Below are 16,934 nucleotides of genomic sequence, written 5' to 3'. Positions count from 1 at the left end.
TTGAAAACCACCTTCTTTTTATTGGACTTTAAGATAAGTTCACCTGTTTCTACATCAACCTTTGCTTTCCCGGTTGCCAAGAATGGCTGTCAGAGAATAACATATCCTCCTGAATCTCCTTTTGTATCAAGCACTACAAAATCTGCAGGAAACACTAAGCCATTGACACGTACTAACACGTCATGTAAAATACCAATTGGTTGAGTAACAGACGAGTCAGCTAGAGTGAGAGTCATGTTACTCTGTGTGATCCCACCCACTTTCAATTCTTTGACAGTTTTCAGTGGCATGACATTTATGCTAGATCCTAGATCATATTAAGCATGCAGAATATTCACTCCAACGATATTACAAAAAATAGTAAACTTACATGGGTCTTTTAATTTTGGTGGTAAGAATTGAGGTTTTACCACATCCTCTTTTTCGGTCATGTTGACATGTTCCTTGATCACCTTCTCTTTTGTTCCCTTTAGTAATGCCTTCATAAATTTAGTAAACTTAGGCATTAGTTCTAAAATTTGATAGAACGGAATATTTACTTAGAGAGTAGCTAGCATTTCCTTGAATTTTTCAAACATTCCCGCTTCATCATCTTGAACTGATTTCTTTTTAATTATCGGGTATGGTGGTTTTACGTAATCTGGTAAAGGAGGATTTGGTTCATTCAGGATCTTTGTTCTTCTCCAATGAGATTTTTTATCAATGATTTGATCCAAGGATGACTCCTCTTTCCTCTTTGTCACCTTGATTGGTACTCTCCTCTGTCTCAACCACACCTTTTTTAACTATCTCATATTTACCCTTTTCAATAATCACCCATAAACTTGTATTCACAACCTTGCATGATTCATTCTTAGGATTATCAACAGTGTTACCAGTGAATCCTCCACTTGAGCTTGGAAAAGCAGCTACTTGTTTGGATAGTTGACCAATCGTCATCTCCAAATATTTTATAGACGCATCTTGGTTTATACTCATTTCTTCATTGGTCTTATTTACCCGATCAAAGTTACTTTGAGTCACCTTAATGAAGTTCAACAAGGTCTCTTCGTACTATGACGACTTCCTTTGAAACAAAGTTTGCTGGCTTTGTTATATTCCTTGATTAGCATTTGGATTCTGATTATTATTCTAACAGAAATTTGGGTGCTCTTTCCTGCTGCTCAAAACTCACAATTTCTGCTCGACGCTCGGTAAACTGAGTAGTAGTGAAAAATCTTTTCAGGAATTTATTCTCCAATTCCTTCCAGTTCAGATTGTTCCATTCGGAAGGCGAAGTAACCAATCTTTTGCCCTTCCAATCAGTGAGAACCCAAACAACCTCAACTTAACCTGGTCTTTAGTGACATCAGTTGGTTTGCACATTGAAGTTGTTTCATAAAAGTGTGCAAGATGCACCCATGGCTCTATAATCGTGTCCCATTCGAATGAATTTTCTCTTAAACTTGAAAGTACATAATTTTAATATCAAAGTTAGCAGGGACTGCCGATACAAACCCTCTTGAAACATGTCCTTCATCGGTTCGTTTACAGTACTCCCCCATAGTTAGGGGTTGTGCAGCTACCATTATGAATTATTCTTCAGAGTCAGAAGAACTTGATAGTGAAGGTGGCAAGAAACACAAGAAAGAGGGGTATGAATTGGGTTTCTAAAAATGAAATCTTTTTGAAACCAACACAATCAAACAATAACATAAAAAGAAAAATAACAAAGTTATTTTTATCTTGGTTCGTTATTAACAAAGCTACCCCCAGTCCATCCGTCAAGGTGATTTTGCCTTCTCAATAAGGACTTAATCCACTATAACCAAAACTGATTACAGACACCACAAAGACAAACCTCATTTGTCTTCTTGAGTCTATCTGGCTAAAACCCAACCACTCAAGGAATACACTCAAACAATTTGAGATTTACAAGACTGTGTTTACAATATTACTTCTAAGAAAGTAGATTAACACAAGTTAAGTACAATTAATTTCTCACACAATAACAAACAAAAACTCTATGTGTGTTTATAAAGACTATACACATAAACTATTTACTTAAGCAAAAGCTTTATGTATGAGCGTGAGAAGAAGCGTGAAATAGCAATGAGAAATAGCTTCTTGTCCAATCTTCCAAGTCTTCTTTATATAGGTCGTTAAAAGATTCGTTGGAGGGTAGAATTAGGATAATAAAATCGCAGTTGTCTCTTCGTATAACAGTTTGATATATGAGACAAAATGGTACAAGAGTATTGTCCTTAGCCCACAAAATCAGCATAATGGGGGGATGGGTGATCTTGTACTGTGTACTATTTTCTTGATGCAAAGCCTTTTGATCTTATCTTCTAATCTTCAGAGGCTTATGAATAAATGATGTTGAAGCATTCTTAGAAGGATCAAGAGACTAGTTGAGAGAATCTTCAGAACCTTGGTCTTTAGAGTCTTGACACAGCTCTACGGAGTCTTTAGAACTCGAGGGAGCAGAATCTTGAAGGCTTGATAATCCTTCAGAGGCTCATCAATCAGAGTCATAGTCAGAAGCTTTAGCACAAGCTTTCATCAAAACCGTTGTCTAAGAGCTTTCTAGAACTTGACAACATCTTGTAAAGCACCTTGTATCTCTTCAGAGTCAGTGTATGTTAATTCTAGAATATGATGACGTCACATGTCAATTCTTCATAGTCAGAACCTATTAGCAAAAGCTACGCACTAGATAAAAACCATTAGTATAAAAAATTGTTCTCTTAGAAACAATGCATTTTAATCATCAATACTAAAGGCCAGATGCATAACCAAATATTGTTCTTACAATCCCCCCCTTTTTGATGATGACAAAACCATGTATTTTGATGAACAATTTTTACTTGGTTTAATCATATAAAATTATCAGAGTGAGGTTTGTAAGCTCCCCCTGAATTTTATACAGTTAAAAGTTATTTTTGAGCTTAGAATATCAGAGTTAGGTTTTGCAAGCCCCATTGCATTTAAGACTTAAGATAATCTTAACACATATAAAAATTTCAATCAGCATGAAAGAAATAACTTCCCATAAGGCAGAAGCCTGGTTACTATGAATGTAGTAACTTCCCAAGATGCGAAAGCTTGGGTACATAAGTATTTCATTTCAGAAACAACTTTGTTTGAGTGTCAGAAAATCTGGTCATCAACCTCATTACAGAGCGTGATTTGTCAGAGCTTTCATATGTCTGGTTGTACACATGCCTGGCTGATATCAGAACTTGTATACATCTGGTTCAAAACTTCGTCTGGTTCAGAACTTATATACTCTTGGTTCAATACATACCTAGTTCACTTGAAATAAGTTTAGAACATGTATGTCTAGTTAACTGCAAATTTCTTAGTTAACTATTTAGATCATGTTCCTAGTTCACTTGAACTCTAATTAGCTTGGTTAATGCCTTAAAACCTGAAACACTTGGTTAACTTGATGAACTTATTCAAAGTTCCCAGAAAATTTACCAATGTCATAATTAATATTTAAAGACATGCTTGGGATTCAGAATTGGAATAAGGTATATCAAAATCAGTCATTATCCCCCCCCCCCCCCCCTTTGTCATCATTCAAAAAGAAATAAAGACAAAGTAAACCAAACAAAATATCATTTCATAGATAAACAATAGGTACAAAAATGAGAAAAAAAACTAAGAAAACATAGAATTAAAAAAATGGTTTAAGGAGGGGTGGCAGTCTTGATAAGAGAGCTCAAAGCATCCATTTAGTCCTTGTTGTCTTCTCATCTGGACACTTGAGCATCTCTACTGTCTTCCTAGGCTATTCTTTGACCTCATAATTCTCAGCCTTTAGTTCTTCCAAAGTCTTCATAATGACTTCCTCAAAAATCACAGTCGTCTTAACCCCATAGACACTTCCAGCTTCAAGAGTCATCTCAAAAGCAACCAAATAAGTCTAATCTGGTAAAGGAGGAGGAATCCCTTTTGGAGCAGGAAGAAGAAGTGTTGGAGGAACCTTCTGAAGCAGAGCTTCAACTATACCAGAGAGTCTTTTAGATTCCTTCAGGCACAAGAATTCCAACTCTTCAGAGCTGACTTCTATCTAACTTCTAAAGTTGTTGGCCAGAGCACACACTTCAGAAAGGTTTGCGTTAGAAGTGCAAACCTCGGTGAGAGTGTTCAGTCTAGCAACAGTCTCACTTTTAAACTATTGAAACAATTCATCCAGAGGTGTAAGGTGAATGTTGGTTTGAAGGGTTGTTTGGTCAGAGTAAGGTTGAAGGATTCTATCTGGGAGGGAGATGAGCTCAACATCTAACTCAGTATGATAATCAATGCCTGATTCTGCAATAAGAACGCCAGAGTGAGTAGGGAATGATGATTGATAGGTTTCAGAAAGAGTTTATGAGGGAAGGTTTTCTGGTTGAGTGAGTTGGGATAAGATAGAAAGTGGTAATATTGGTTGAGGTGTTGGTATGAGAATGGAAGTTAGGATTTCAGAGTGTGATGGTGTTGGTGGTGGAATGGTAACATTTGGATTTGTAGTTTGGGAAGCAAAACTAGTTTGGAAATGAACTTGTGTCAGGAATATGTGAGATGGGGGTAGGTTAAGAGAGAGTGGTTGATGGGATGGATGAACTATTATCAACAATACTGCGAGCTTCAGAAGGAACAGACTTACCATAAGCAGTTCCAACAAAAATAGAACCAGAAGCTCTAGGTTCTTCAGTAGAAGTATCCATATTCTCCCTGACAACTTTAAACTTCTTAGCTATCCCCTCAGAATGATTCTTAGCAATCTTCCTCTTCTTTTTAGAAGTGGTTTCAGAAGCTGTAAGAATAACATATGCATGATAGTTTGATAGCATGAAAACACATCATGTTTTTAGACTCGTTTCGTATGTTATTTATCATTATTTTACTATGTTTTGTCATCGTTACGTCTTATTCTGTCCGTGTTTCAGGTACTTGTTGATTACAGAGCATATGCGTGTACAAAGTGGAAAAGGGAGCGAAATGATGAAGAAAAGTGAAAAAATGCAGCATTCTAGTGCATGGCATTCGCTATGGACTTATGGTGTCCTCCATGGCACCAAGATACGTCATCCCCTTCATTTAAAGCTCATGGGGACCGCCATGAGCCTTGTGGCGAACGCCATTTGCCTGAAGTAAAAGAATACATGGAAGTGGGTTGGACTCAGTCCTTCCCACTTCCCTACTTTTCCTCAACCACCTTGGAACATGAATGAAGAAGTTTCACAGTGTTATAGCTCTATATAAGACACCCTTGTACCTAGTTTTCGATATCCAGAGATAGAGGCGAAGCGCTGTCAGTTTAGTTTGAATACAAATTATATTTTCAAGTGATAATCACTCGATTGAGCGATTACCACAAACTAGTTTTAGGATTTGCTTGTACTCTCAGATCAAGAATCTTGCCGTTTTAGTTGAAGTTACTCCAGGTCCATTTTTACTTCCATTCTCACATTTATTTTCTCGCATTTACCGGTTATTTATTATATTGCTTTATTATTATTGTTATCACATTCTATAAGTGTTTAAGCATGCTGATTTCACTTGCAATTACTATGTTTAAGTTGTTTTCAATTAAGTTCATGTCTAGCTAAACCGTTTGAGTCCTATTTGTGAGGACCGTCGTTTCCGACGGGACTCGGTAATGAAATTGGTTTAAGAACTTTATTGAATTCTGTTTTGGTGTTTGTTTCTGAGTTAAAATTAATACAATTTGTCATGAGAGTGAGAATCAATTAAGGTTCGAGCCATCACTACGAGAGCGTGGGGGTCGAACCAGATAGTAAGAACGGGGCATCGATCCTAAAGAGGGCGAGAGCGTTTTAGGCATCAATTAAGACTTATTCAGTTTTCAAAATATGTTTCTTAATTAAAATGGGCAAGCGAGAGAAAAATCTCATGGTTAGGAAGCGTGGCTTTATTCAATAGCGCGAGAGTGTGAGGCTTAGTCTTTAAACGGATATCTTCTACTGAACACGATTTAACCGTAAGTATGAGTCAATCTGTTGCAGAGTCCCTGAGGTGCCAGAATCCACATTCCGATCTCTCTCTCTTTATTAACTTATTTTCTAAGTTAACTTTAGTTTCAGTTTTTATTTGTTTAATCAAAGAAATCATTCGCCTTAGCTTTACATAGCATCGATAGATAACATTAGTTTGATTATTAGTCCCTGTGGGTTCGATATCTTTTAACACTACGCGATAGACTGTGCACTTGCAGTTAGTAATCCGACAAACTTATATAGTCACACGATCAAGTTTTTGGCACCGTTGTCGGGGACTAATTTTATCAATATTGTGATTCCTATGTTGTGTAGTATATACTAAGGCAACTTTTATTTTATTTACCCTTCTAAATCGTTAATGTATGCCAATCACTCGCTCACAAGGCGAAGAGCTAGAACAACCAGTTGACGAAGTTGAGCGTTTTATTAACTTACAACGCCGAATTCAAATTTATGAGTTAAGTACAAACTTCCTTTTCTAAAACCAAAATTAGAATATGAACTAGTTATGGCTGAAGGACCACAAAGCCGTCCTCTTAAGTATTATGTTATTCCTTCGCAGGAGGAACCATACAACAACATTGCTGCCCCTGCCATCGAACAAAATGATTCAAATTAAAACCTTCGCTGTTGTCAGTCGTACAACAAAACCAGTTCTCTAGTAGTCCTACAGATGATCTGAGCCTTCATTTATCAGTGTTTGTGCAGTACGCAGACACAGTAAAAGCGAATAGTGTCAGCTCCGAAGCAATAAGACTACACCTTTTCCCTTTTTCTTTAAGAGATAGAGCTAGAGCTTAACTTCACTCTCTACCATCCAACTCTCCCACTGCATGGGATGAGTTGAAGAAATTTTTCTTAGAGCGATATTTCCCACCAAGTAAGACCGCTATGCTAAGAGCCCAAATCAACGGATTTAGGCAGAAAGACAATGAATCTCTTTTCGACGCTTGGGAGGGATACAAGGACATGATGAGACTTTGTCCACACCATGGACTTGAGAAATGGTTGATTATCCATACTTTATATAATGGTCTTCTGTACAACACTAAGATGAATTTAAACGCTGCAGCTGGCGGCGCTTTAATGGATAAAACTTATGAAGACTCCTATCAACTCATTGAAAACATGGCGCAAAACAATTTCCAATGGGGAGGTGAGCGAACTACTACAGAAAAGCCAACTACGAAGACCAGAATGTACGAAGTCAATGGCATAGACCACGTTAATGCTAAAGTGAATGCTCTTACTCAAAAGATTGAGAACTTAACCATAACCCCAACAACTCTCGTAGCTGTTGTGGCACCCAACTACGAGTTATGCGGAACCCCTAGGCACACTAATACTGAATGTTAATTATTGGCTGGTATTCCTACCGACCAAGTAAACAATGCCCAAGGAAACCCATATTCTAACACCTACAATCCTGGCTGGAGAAATCATTCAAACGTTTCTTATAAAAACAACAATGCTTTGTTTGCACTAAACCCAACACCTACTGTACCTCCGGGTTATCATAAAGGAGCCCATGCTGCTCCGCAAGCACCTAGGAAGTCAAATCTCGAACTCATGATGGAAAACTTCATGAACGCCCAAGTTCAACAAAATAAAGATTTCGCTAATCAAAATGCTCACACGAGTGAGATGATGAAACAAATGTCGAGTAAGCTTGATGTTATGGCTACCTATAATAAAATGTTAGAAACCCAAATTTCTCAAGTAGCCCAACAACAAGAAGCAACAACAGCCCCAACTGGAGAATTTCTAGGTCAACCTCAACCAAATCCAAAAGGCCATGCTAACGCTATCACGTTACGAAGTGGGACAAAATTAGATAGACCAGTTGACCCAAGACTTCAAAATCCAGCCATGTATCGAAACTCTGGTAAAGCAACTGAAACGGTAACAACCGATGGTCAACCAGAAAAACAAAAGGATAAAGGAGAGGAAGACAAAAACGAAGAGGTTGTAGAGAAAGAAAAACCTTATGTGCCTCCGCCACCATACAAACCACCTATACCTTATCCTCAAAGACTTGCTAAGTCTAAAAATGAAGGGCAATTTAAGAAATTCATAGAACTTCTGAAACAACTGAATATCACTATACCTTTTACAGAAGTTGTTACACAAATGACCTCATATTCTAAGTTCCTTAAAGAGATCTTATCCAATAAGAAAAAGCTCGAGGATAATGAGACTGTTACACTTACTGCTGAGTGTAGCGCTATAATCCAAAATAACATGCCTCATAAGCTAAAAGATTCAGGTAGTTTTTCCATACCTTGCGTAATCGAAAAGTTTGTCATAGACAAAGCTCTATGCGACTTAGGAGCCAATGTTAGTTTAATGCCCTTAGCCATATGTGAAAGACTCAAATTAGGAGAAGTAAGACCGACGAGAATGTCTCTTCAACTAGCTGACCGTTATGTTAAATTTCTAGTAGGTATGCTAGAGAACATTCTCGTTCGTATAGGTCAATTTTATATTCCCATCGACTTTATAATAATGGATATAAAGGAGGATTCCGACATCCCTATCATTTTAGGAAGACCCCTTTTGGCCACTGCTGGAGCTATCATAGATGTGAAGAAAGGAAAGCTAACCGTTAAGGTTGGTGAAGAAAAAGTTGAGTTTATTCTATCACAATTCTTAAAGGCACCAGCTATAGAAGATTCATGTTGTTTCCTAGACATCATCGACGAATGCATTATAGAAATGGAGATGGAACGATCTAAGTATACTAAAGTACTAAGGATTCCAACAACTCCTATATCTGAAGAAGAAAATTTGCGTGAGCCATACGTAGATGATAGTCTAAGGGAATGTTTAACACTAACTCCTAATCCTATGCCTTGCCCAAAGAAACCTGGCTTAGAACTTAAAACATTACCCAAAGATTTAAGGTATGAATTCCTAGACACAGAGCTTGAAAGACCAGTAATAGTCAACGCAGACTTAGGACAGATAGAAACCGAGAAATTACTACATGTCTTAAGAAAATACCCTACAACTCTAGGCTATAACATCTCAGATCTTAAAGGAATAAGCCCCTATGTATGTATGCATCATATTATGCTACAAGAAGGTTGCAAAACCTTTAGAGAACACCAGAGGAGAATCAATCCCATCATGAGTGATGTAGTAAAAAAAGAGGTACATTTACTGATGGGGAACACAGGGGTACTTTTGCCGGGTGTAGCGGTAAATTCATGATCATCAAGCTATAGATAAGCTAGAGATCAATAAAACCAGAGTCGCCACCGCGCTTTTATTATTTCCAAGGGAAAAGGGAAAAAAGTACGAACAAAACCCAAAAGTAATAAGTTTTCAAATCAAAACTAATAAAATGTCAGAGATTACAAGTAAGGGGGTTGGTTACACAGAGGAAATGTGTTAGCACCCAAAGTGTCCTAGGTACTCCTAGGGAGCCCTTTTTTGTGTGCATATGTGTTTCGTACAAAAATGATGTTTACAAACAAATAGAGTGAGGGGATGAGAAAAGAATTCATTAATTATATTGTTGTGTTTGACAAGACCTTCGGACTTGTGCCTACGTACCAACATAAAAATGAGGGATCAAAACCTCGTAGTTCGTGATACAAATTTCAAAGTGGATGCATTGCTTTTATCAAAAAAATTAAGTTTGAAAGACACAAAGGCCTAAAAATGCTTTAAATGAGTTAGTTCTTTTTTGGCTTTTGAAAGTTTAGGTCAAGTATAGTTAAGTCTATTTACAAGTTTGATTAAGAAAAGAAGTTTGAAAATGCAATGGCATAAGGCCAAAGTTTCTAGTTTGCAAAATGGTCAAAATTTAGAAAAAATAACAAGTTTAAAAAAAGAAGTTTTTAAAAGGAGGGAGAGATTTTGAAATTAAAGAGATGGGGAGGAGATGAAGAGACTAATCCTATGCACAAAATTAAAAGTTAAGAGTTGAAAAGATCTGACCGATGGGTAGCAATCCAATAGGCAAGAATGCCATATAGAAACCCCAAATTCCCTTGGATATTAGAATCAAGCAACAAACAATGCATACAATATTAACTTGAAGAGCAAGACATCAAATAAAGATCGCCACATCCAAGCTTTAGCCACTCCATGATCTTCTCCAAATTTGCCCATGTAGTAGATGAATTCCACAATGCCATAAGTCACAGGCTCAAAATAACAGCTTCACAATGATCATGTTGCAGATGAACTCAAAGGGATCTTGAATGATTTATCAGATGAAGTTTCAAATTTCAAGCACTTGGTTACACAAATGTTGGCATTGGCCAAGTCCTATATCATAGGGAGGTTGCCTAGATTCTAAGTCCAATTGGTCCAAGATCAAGTCAACAGTCAACACAAAAGTTTTTTAGGGTTTTTGTTCTTATTATGTACATTAATGGTCAAAGACCACACAAATAAACAAAAATATACACAAACAAGGTATATCACACAATATGGTCCAAATGGACAAAGTGAAAATTGCATTAACATAAACAATTAGAATGGTATGAATAATGGCAAATGAATAGAGCTTAAAAATTAAAGTGCATTAAAATAAAGGACTTGAAATTAAATGTTAGTTGCTAATGAGTTAGAAGTTAGTATTGTTTTGTTTTTGCTTTTCATTTTAAGTCATTCTTTGGAGAACACTCAACCCACTTATCACAAGCATGAATCCTTGAACCAAGACATCTTCCAAAGGAAGGAAAAAAGGCTAAGTTTCCACACAATACCATGAAAGAGGGGAGACTTACAATCTCACTAACTAGAATGATATGCCTTTTGTGTCAAAAATTTAGCGCTATGTTAAGCAATCGTAATTGGACTTATGTAGAAGTCACAACTATTTGAGGCGGGGCAATAGAATTTTGGTGGTAATGCATGTTAGAGACATAGTATAATGGACTATGCTCATGAAACATACCACACAAAAAAAGAATATGCAAAAGAGGTGACCTAATCTCATCCATACTTATGTTGATTTTGCAATCAACTAGCCTTAGGACTTAGAGATATCACAGGCTAAATGAGATGAATGCATAAAGAATGGGAAATAGATGAAGAGGGAGGGGAATGGATCAAAACTCAAATTGGTCAAAGGAGGACTTTTACCAAATTAATATCATTCATTCATTTTGAGAGATGGAATGTACATTCCATCAATCCCCTAAATCCAATGATATTAACTTGACCAAGTCAAATCAACCTTGACCAAGGCCCAACAACAAGAGTCAAACTTATACAAGTCATCACAATAGGTCAACACAATTAATTGGCATTTATTCAAATTAAAAATACTAAAATAATACATTTAAATTAAATATGGTTTGTCAAATTCCTAAAACCTCATCAAAACACCAAAGAAATGGCCATGAGATTTATCATAGGTCAAACAAGGTCAAAGGACCTTGGAGAAAAAATTTCAGAATTTTTAAAGAGTTAAAAGTATTTTTAAACAATTAAAAATAATCACAAAATCAATTAAATCATGAAAAATATTAATAATGATCCAAAAAATAATTTTAATTCAAAATATGAAAGAGGAAATTATGTGAAATTTTTTGGTGAAACTCTCATATTTTTTTGGATCAATATTAAAATTAATATGAATTAATGAAAATACGCTAATTAAAATAAAAATCAGAAAATTGTAAAAAACGTGGACCACTTGATCTCCCTCATTAATTGAGGTGGCAAATCAAGTGGATCAGCGCGCGCATTCCATGGTGCACTGCAATCAACGCGACATAGGCTTGGTATTTAAAAGCAACACACGAGATTAAAACATTTAAAACTCATCTAATGGCTCTGAACACTTCCAACTCATGGTCGGAGTCAAAGGCCGGTCATCTTCTCCGATGACCCTGGCCGGACTAGTTCAATCATCACCACATCATAAATGACAAAAGAGGACATGATCTAAAAGATAAAATGGTTTAAATCACGAATATCACCTCAATTTTAACTAACTCCACATATATAGAAAGATATGAGGAGTTGAATTTTGAGGTGTATCAACTGAGTTGCTTCGATTTGACCTCTAAGCAACTCAATCTTCTTGCCTACATCGGTAGGACTTCAGACAACCAAAGATCCAAGAGAATTGATGAGAATTGAGTGAGAATCGAAGAGATGAAGTTTTTTGAAAATTACCTTCAATGCTGTGCATAACTTGATGTTGCTTGCTTCAAACACGATCTAATCACACTTGAGAAGCTTGCGGGAAGTGATTAGCAAGGGTGAAAGGCTTTGGATCCTGGAGTTTTTGAATCTCCAATAGTTGAGATTCAAACTCAACTTTCAAATTGAAAATTCTCAAGTTTTCCTTTAGAATGAGAGGGTTTGAATTGGGGGGCAAAGCTGGCGCGCAAGGTGTCTTTTAATTGAGCACAGAGGTCATGTATTTATAGCATGAGGGAGTGATATTTGCACACCTTAAATTTTGACCAAATTTAGCAATGTGAATGGCACGAGTGCATGGGCATGTACAGGCCCATGAGGTAATGCATTAAGGCCCAAAATCAATCATGTTGAAGTCTGAATGAAGCTTGATTGACAAGGCAATGTGAAATGAAGTTTGTACATTTGATTTCCTCCAATGATGCAGCTCTATTAAAGCCATGCGCAGCCCTAGCAAACCTCATCCAAAATGCATGAACTTGGGTTCTTTGGAAAGCTTGGGTTAAGGGGAACAAGTTTGATGTTGAACACTTTTTCATTTGGAGCTTGGATCTTGGTGAATTTTGAGGTGGAAGTTTGGAAATTTCAACATGTTGAAATTTTTTCTAAGTGTAAAGCCATATATCTCAATATTCCACCTTACTTAACTTTTTATGTGAGCTTCAAATGAGAAAAGTGTCTTCATAAAAGTTGTAGATATTTCAAATACCTACAAATTGGTCACCAATTTCATGTTATTTGGATTTAGAATGATAGAGTTATGCATTTTTGAAGTTTGGAAAAATCACTTGTTCAATGGTATAGGTAAAAAATGACCTATAATGTATCCTCATATCACATGCTCATAAAAGTTGAATTTCCTTCCACTCCAAACATCAAAGTTGAAGTAGACATCTTGAATTTGATTGGGAAACTTGGAAATCTTTCATTTCATAAAAATTGAGCAAGTTATGTCCTTGGGAAGTTGACTTTCAAATTAGGGTTTAGACAAAATGACCTATAATGTTTCAACATAGAAGATGATTGTCCAAGCAAAACTAGCTCTAGGTCTCAACATGAAAGTTGTTTGGAATGTCATTTAGAGTAACTGTGCTCTTGGAATAATTTTCATATGGTGAAAATTGTAGGAGATAGGGTCTAGGGAGACCCAGTTTTGATCAGATGAATTCATCTGGCCAACCACCATCAACCAACTTGCTAACCTTCAATTCTCTTGACTTTCTACGATCATGGTAGATCATATATGCACAAGATGATGAATTTGGAAGTACCCCTTGAGAAATTTGATCAATTGATAAGATACCTTGTTGGAGAAGTTACTTAAGATACCTAGTTAAACTAGGGTTTCCAAGGCAAATCACTTCCAAACTCTTGAAGAATACTTGATCAATATAACATGTAGAGATCAATGGGACTCATATATGATGCTTTGATACATTTTGAATCAATCCTTGGTTGTGCTTTTAGCCATGAGGGTCTCAAACCCTAGATGTGGACTTGATAGATTAATGAGGATCATGCCCCGCCTACAAAAAGTTAGGCAAATACAAAGACATATTTTTGGTATTTTGGTTAGTAAAATGATAATATACAAGTATGATACAATCACATGGTGCTTGGTGATCTCTCCCAAAACAAACCCAATGAAAGAGGGGTAAGGAGGATGCCAAGGTGTGATCCCAATGCATATGCATATGATGAAATTGCATGAGGGATCTTAGGGTCAAAATTGGGGTCTTACACCGGGTATTGGGCAAGAAGTAACGAACTGCAAACTAAGAAGAATATCACCAGTTACTGGGTAATAAACTCTTAGGGGATCCAAAGCATCTATCTAGGCAAGAGCTAGAAAGAAACGGTCAATCAAGACTCAACCCAATGAGGATATAACTCAAGGGGAGTGATTCCATCCAGATAATCAACTGGGGAGGAAACTAAAACAATACTCATCCATAAGGGAATAACTCAGTGGGGAAAAGGAGAAAGGTTAAAATCTTTCTGCTTAAGGGGGCGACACTCTACAATTGAAGGAGGACAGACGCCAGATTTGTATGGGGATAAAGTACCGCCATAACAGAAATAAGGATCTCAATCAGTAAATATGATGATGCAATTATGAAATTATGAAATTATGAGTGTATATGTATATGTATATGTATATATGATGATTATGCTGACAAAATGGTCGTAAAGGATACAAAGGTGTCGCAAAATTTGAATCATCGGTACAATCCTCAGTCAATCCGCAAAATAAGGAGACAAATGTTAGAGAAAAGAGAGATCAGTATCCCACAGGCTCAAAACTTAGCTGGGGAAGGAGGAGATCTGCTGAGGAAAGGAAACGTTGTCGAGTCTGCAGGGAATTTTAGGTCCACACCATATTGAATGGGAGAAAACCGTACAGAGGATAAATGCAAATAGCTACTCAGAAACCAGGAGGAAACTCTGACTGGGAACGAGCCGGATGGCGACTGGTGGGGAAACCAAAGTAGTCTACTGAGAAAACCATCCTCACTCTGCCGGAGATTAAAACAAACATCAACCCTGCTGAGGAAAACACAAACTCCGTAGGGGAATGTCCACAAGATCCGCTGGGGATTAAAACACTCCGCAGGGGAACTGAATCAACTAAACTCGGCTAGGGATAACTGAGGGTTAACTGCTCGATGGAACCATTGATGCTCCACACTTTAGAACTTGCTGTTTTTTCAAAATGTTATTGATATTTATTTTTAATTGCTTTAAAATTATTGCTTTTATATGTTTAAGAAAATGATTTTGATTAAAAAATTTAAATTCAAAAATGATCATAATAAAATTTAAAACTATTTGGCTGAAGTAAATAAGAGAGGAAACAATTGGATAAAAGCTCAAATTTATTTAATAGAATGGTAGTCTGTAAATGACAAGACTCAGTAGATCTTTACAAAGTTGAAAATGGTAATTTACATGGAAAAGGGTTACATTGAATACAATTGACCACTAATCCTTTTACCAACTCTTGATATCCACTGTGCTTTTGGCCGCTACTAGGGATGATGAATTGACGTCAACCCTTGTGCTCAACAAAGTTTCTCCAAAAATTGAAGATCATCAGGATGCACTTACTTGCCAAAATCCCTAATTTTTGCATAAGTTGCCCCAAGGCGGGGTACTCAACTTATTGGGAAAATTCTTTCTATTTTATGTCTCTAACTTTTGCCTGGATCGCCCTTTCGGGTTTTCAATCCACCGAGCCACTCATTTTTGCCTAAGCCGCCCTTTCGGGTTTTCAACTTAGCGAGATGTTCTTTTCTTTTTTAGGCGAAGTATTTCTTGACTGCATCTGCGTTCACAGGACGAATGAACTCTTCACCATCCATAGTTGTAAGAATCAATGCACCGCCTGAAAAGGCTCTCTTAACAACATATGGTCCTTCATAATTAGGAGTCCATTTGCCCCTAGAATCTGGTTTGAAAGATAAAATCTTCTTGAGCACAAGGTCACCTTCCCTGAATACCCGATGTCTGACCTTCTTATCAAAAGCTTTCTTCATCCTTTGCTGATATAACTGACCATGACACATGGCAGTTAATCTCTTCTCTTCAATTAAATTCAACTGATCAAACATAGTCTGACACCATTCAGCCTCAATCAACTTGGCTTCCATGAGCACACGCAATGAAGGAATCTCAACCTCTACGGGGAGTACTGCTTCCATACCATATACAAGAGAGAAAGGGGTTGCCCCTGTTGAAGTGCGGATGGATGTACGACACCCGTGCAAAGCAAATGGGAGCATCTCATGCCAATCCTTATACGTCACAACCATCTTCTGAATAATCTTCTTGATGTTCTTGTTCGCAGCTTCAACAGCCTCATTCATCTTGGATCTGTAGGGAGAAGAATTATGATGTGCGATCTTGAAGTCTTTACAAAGAGCTTCCACCATATTATTGTTCAAGTTCGATCCATTATCAGTAACGATCTTACTTGGCACACCATAACGGCATATAATCTGATTCTTGATAAACCTTACAACAACTTGCTTGGTCACATTTGTATATGATGTCGCTTCAACCCATTTTGTGAAGTAATCAATTGCCACCAAAATGAAACGATGTCCATTTGAAGCTTTGGGCTCAATCATGCCAATCATATCAATTCCCCACATGGAGAAGGACCATGGAGAGGAAATGACTTTCAATAGTGTCGGAGGAACATGAATCTTATCTGCATATATTTGACACTTGTGGCATTTCTTCACAAACTTGCAACAGTCAGATTCCATTGTCAGCCAATAGTAACCTGCTCTCAACATCTTCTTCACCATTGCATGTCCATTAGAATTTGCACCAAAGGAACCTTCATGGACTTCAGTCATCAACAGGTCTGCTTCGTGTCTATCCACGCATCTGAGCAAAACCATATCGAAGTTTCTCTTGTAAAGCACATAACTGTTCAGGTAGAAATTGCCATCTAATCTCCTTAAAGGTTCTTATCTTTCAAAGATGCCCCAGGCGGGTAAATCTGACTTTGGAGGAAACATTTGATGTTGTAATACCATGGCTTTTCATCTTTGACCTCTTCAACAGCAAACACATGAGCTGGCCTATCAAGACGCATCATGGTCAAATTGGGAACCTCATTCCAATATTTCACAATAATCATTGATGCCAATGTTGCAAGAGCATCTGCCATCCGGTTCTCATCTCGAGGGATATGATGAAATTCAACCTTGGTAAAGAAAGTTGAAATCCTCCTCGCATAATCTCTATATGGTATCAAAA

General features: G+C 37.1%; 1 non-coding gene across 1 annotated transcript; it reads right to left on the bottom strand.

Moving 5' to 3' along the window:
* Positions 1 to 6,887: 6,887 nt before the first annotated feature.
* Positions 6,888 to 6,994, bottom strand: LOC127133927 (small nucleolar RNA R71). The gene has a single exon (XR_007807724.1). It is a non-coding gene; the product is annotated as a small nucleolar RNA R71 (small nucleolar RNA).
* Between the last annotated feature and the right edge of the window lie 9,940 nt (positions 6,995 to 16,934).

The sequence above is a fragment of the Lathyrus oleraceus genome, chromosome 3 (assembly GCF_024323335.1).
Source record: "Lathyrus oleraceus cultivar Zhongwan6 chromosome 3, CAAS_Psat_ZW6_1.0, whole genome shotgun sequence".
Lineage (NCBI taxonomy): Eukaryota > Viridiplantae > Streptophyta > Magnoliopsida > Fabales > Fabaceae > Lathyrus > Lathyrus oleraceus.
This window is presented reverse-complemented; position numbering and strand designations above follow the sequence as displayed.